General features: G+C 43.9%; 1 long non-coding RNA gene across 1 annotated transcript; it reads right to left on the minus strand.

Moving 5' to 3' along the window:
• Positions 1-2874: 2874 nt before the first annotated feature.
• Positions 2875-4331, minus strand: LOC137295700 (uncharacterized). The gene is made up of 3 exons (XR_010957592.1): positions 4165-4331; positions 3517-3648; positions 2875-2956 (listed from the first exon to the last, which is right to left on the minus strand). It is a non-coding gene; the product is annotated as an uncharacterized lncRNA (long non-coding RNA).
• Between the last annotated feature and the right edge of the window lie 411 nt (positions 4332-4742).

A 4742-nucleotide genomic window follows, 5' to 3' on the forward strand; every position in this document is an offset into this window, starting at 1 on the left:
GTAACTGAAGCCCGACACGTAAAACCAGAGATAAAAAACATTTTTGAGAAAAAAACTCTGGAACCGTGTTCCCTCAACGTATGCAACGCTACCTATTCTACTGGAGGGTTTACAGTAGTAGAGACGCAGAGTACATTGTCACAAAATGTCCGAACAGTAAAACATCCACATGCTGCTCCAGAAGAATCCTTGATCCACTTCTGTCCATGGAATATCTCCTTTGGAATATCTTCTTGGCAGTCGTCCTGCCTCTGGGGGACTTCAGGGTCCATTTCCGCCCCCAGGACGATGGCATCCACGCTCCTGATAATAAAGGTAAACATATTTTACATCATTTGTACTGTGTGCATAAATGCAAAATATATGATTCCACGAGAACATATCTCAAACACGAAAATCAAGTTGTGACTTGGCAGTAGACGTCATTGTACACAAGGAGGCACTTTATGTTTTCTTTCAAAGATCGTTTGGAAGAACACAGTGGCTTCTGCTAATAAAGGTAAACAGTATTCTGTATCATAATTTATACTTCCAGCACATATTAAGACTGCATGAGTGTCGGTTTCACACTGCTTTTACCAGCATACCAGCTATATCACGGGGAGAAACAACAAATATCGGATCCACACATCATTCAGATATGGGAAATCGAAATAGGTTGTTTGGATCGACATGAGCGAACACTTTAACCATTCGGTTATTCGACGATCCCCTTACATTTAAATGCAAAGCAAATATATCGGGACGTGAAAAACAAAATTTCATCTAAGTTTTAAAGTGAAATAGTGAATGCTTTACCAGGAGGTAGGCCAGTACACTGACTTTCAAAGTGACCATCCGGGATTAGCTTTGTCTCGAACTACCTATTGAAGGACGGAATGGTGGGTTAACACTAAGTTATACTATCTATAGATAGCATCGTACAGGGCATGCACGAAGGGGGCCCTATCTACACTAACCCCTAATCTACCAGTCAAGTGCAGTCAGCATTGGGTCTACTGGGGGTGCTGAAAAGACTGGGGTCACCAGTGTGCCAACCCTAAACTAGCTGGGTTGCTATAGCAACCATACTGACTGTACAGTCAGGCCCTAGCACCGAACCTACTCCATGTACGCTCGGCAGGGGGCTACGCGGAGAGCAGACGCACAATGGAGCCACCATGAGACAAAAACTCATCCCATCGGACCCTTGGAAAGCCAGTGTACTAAAGTCCAGGTGGAAGGGTTTAGAGTGACACAACACCAAATCCAGAGTGTGCCAGGGTTCCTGCGTCTGAAAGAAATGAGTCATGCATAAGCATCAGTAATCACATTTCTCTCGGATGTAGATTGGATTAACAACAGCGAGTAAGTGTGGTTTTCTGCCGCTTTGGACAATTTTTCCAGCATTTAGTGGGCGTGGGGCATAGTATTTAAGTGAGGACTCGAACAATGGTACTGAACATGACGTGCCACCACTTGAACAACTAGGCTACACTACCACTCCGTTTACATGCAGAAACCAGTATCAACCTTTCCCATCTATACCTAAATGGCTGTGACTATGCTGGTCGTAAGAGGCGACTAACGGGATCGGGTGGTCAGACTCGCTGACTTCTTGGTTGAAACATGTCATCGGTTCCCATTTGCGCAGATCGATGCTCGTGTTGTTGATCACTGGATTGTCTTGTCCAGACTCGATTATTTACAGACCGTCACCTTATAACTGAATATTGCTGAGTGCGGCGTAAAACTAAACTCACTCACTCCTAAATGGCTGTATACTATGAGAGAATTAGTGTGCACAATATATGAAACAAATATTTTCTTCCAAATAGAGTTGAAAACACCTGCCTGTCTGGTCCTCTGTCATCCTTCCGAAGAATCCTTGGTTCACGTCCATCCATGGAATATCTTCTCTTCTTGGCAGTCGTCCTGCCTCTGGGGGACTTCAGTGTCCATTTCGCCCCCAGGAAGATGGCATCCCTGCTCATAACAGTACAGAGAATATAGTTTACATCGCTGGCACTTACTGTGTGCATATATGCAACTTATATGCCTACACGTAAAATCTCAAACATGAAACTCAAGTTGTAATTTTGCAGTAGACGTCATGATAAACAAGGATGCATTGCATGTTATGGTTTATTCAAAAGATTGTTTGAAAGGAACAGTTGCATGTGTAAGCAACGGTTCTACTTAAAAAGGCAAAGAACACTTTACATAATTTATGCTTCACACACAGATTATGACTGCATGAGTGTCCTTTTACACCGCTTTCAGCAATATACTAGCTATATCACGGTGAGAAACAACAAATATATGCTTCACACATCATTCAGATATGGGAAATCGAAATAGGTTGTTTGGATCGACATGAGCGAACACTTTAACCATTCGGTTATTCGACGATCCCCTTACATTTAAATGCAAAGCAAATATATCGGGACGTGAAAAACAAAATTTCATCTAAGTTTTAAAGTGAAATAGTGAATGCTTTACCAGGAGGTAGGCCAGTACACTGACTTTCAAAGTGACCATCCGGGATTAGCTTTGTCTCGAACTACCTATTGAAGGACGGAATGGTGGGTTAACACTAAGTTATACTATCTATAGATAGCATCGTACAGGGCATGCACGAAGGGGGCCCTATCTACACTAACCCCTAATCTACCAGTCAAGTGCAGTCAGCATTGGGTCTACTGGGGGTGCTGAAAAGACTGGGGTCACCAGTGTGCCAACCCTAAACTAGCTGGGTTGCTATAGCAACCATACTGACTGTACAGTCAGGCCCTAGCACCGAACCTACTCCATGTACGCTCGGCAGGGGGCTACGCGGAGAGCAGACGCACAATGGAGCCACCATGAGACAAAAACTCATCCCATCGGACCCTTGGAAAGCCAGTGTACTAAAGTCCAGGTGGAAGGGTTTAGAGTGACACAACACCAAATCCAGAGTGTGCCAGGGTTCCTGCGTCTGAAAGAAATGAGTCATGCATAAGCATCAGTAATCACATTTCTCTCGGATGTAGATTGGATTAACAACAGCGAGTAAGTGTGGTTTTCTGCCGCTTTGGACAATTTTTCCAGCATTTAGTGGGCGTGGGGCATAGTATTTAAGTGAGGACTCGAACAATGGTACTGAACATGACGTGCCACCACTTGAACAACTAGGCTACACTACCACTCCGTTTACATGCAGAAACCAGTATCAACCTTTCCCATCTATACCTAAATGGCTGTGACTATGCTGGTCGTAAGAGGCGACTAACGGGATCGGGTGGTCAGACTCGCTGACTTCTTGGTTGAAACATGTCATCGGTTCCCATTTGCGCAGATCGATGCTCGTGTTGTTGATCACTGGATTGTCTTGTCCAGACTCGATTATTTACAGACCGTCACCTTATAACTGAATATTGCTGAGTGCGGCGTAAAACTAAACTCACTCACTCCTAAATGGCTGTATACTATGAGAGAATTAGTGTGCACAATATATGAAACAAATATTTTCTTCCAAATAGAGTTGAAAACACCTGCCTGTCTGGTCCTCTGTCACCCTTCCGAAGAATCCTTGGTTCACGTCCATCCATGGAATATCTTCTCTTCTTGGCAGTCGTCCTGCCTCTGGGGGACTTCAGTGTCCATTTCGCCCCCAGGAAGATGGCATCCCTGCTCATAACAGTACAGAGAATATAGTTTACATCGCTGGCACTTACTGTGTGTATATATGCAACTTATATGCCTACACGTAAAATCTCAAACATGAAACTCAAGTTGTAATTTTGCAGTAGACGTCATGATAAACAAGGATGCATTGCATGTTATGGTTTATTCAAAAGATTGTTTGAAAGGAACAGTTGCATGCGTAAGCAACGGTTCTACTTAAAAAGGCAAAGAACACTTTACATAATTTATGCTTCACACACAGATTATGACTGCATGAGTGTCCTTTTACACCGCTTTCAGCAATATACTAGCTATATCACGGTGAGAAACAACAAATATATGCTTCACACATCATTCAGATATGGGAAATCGAAATAGGTTGTTTGGATCGTCATGAGCGAACACTTTAACCATTCGGTTATTCGACGATCCCCTTACATTTAAATGCAAAGCAAATATGTCGGGACGTGAAAAACAAAATTTAATTTAAGTTTTAAACTAAAATAGTGAATGCTTTACCAGCAGGTAGGCCAGTACACTGACTTTCAAAGTGACCATCCGGGACTTGCTTTGTCTCGAACTACCTATTGAAGGACGGAATGGTGGGTTAACACTAAGTTATACTATCTATAGATAGCATCGTACAGGGCATGCACGAAGGGGGCCCTATCTACACTAACCCCTAATCTACCAGTCAAGTGCAGTCAGCATTGGGTCTACTGGGGGTGCTGAAAAGACTGGGGTCACCAGTGTGCCAACCCTAAACTAGCTGGGTTGCTATAGCAACCATCCTGACTGTACAGTCAGGCCCTAGCACCGAACCTACTCCATGTACGCTCGGCAGGGGGCTACGCGGAGAGCAGACGCACAATGGAGCCACCATGAGACAAAAACGCATCCCATCGGACCCTTGGAAAGCCAGTGTACTAAAGTCCAGGTGGAAGGGTTTAGAGTGACACAACACCAAATCCAGAGTGTGCCAGGGTTCCTGCGTCTGAAAGAAATGAGTCATGCATAGGCATCAGTAATCACATTTCTCGCGTTTGCAGATTGGATTAACAACAGCGAGTAAGTGTGGTTTTCTGCCGCTTTGGGCA

This window comes from Haliotis asinina, chromosome 9 (genome assembly GCF_037392515.1).
Source record: "Haliotis asinina isolate JCU_RB_2024 chromosome 9, JCU_Hal_asi_v2, whole genome shotgun sequence".
Taxonomy (NCBI): domain Eukaryota; kingdom Metazoa; phylum Mollusca; class Gastropoda; order Lepetellida; family Haliotidae; genus Haliotis; species Haliotis asinina.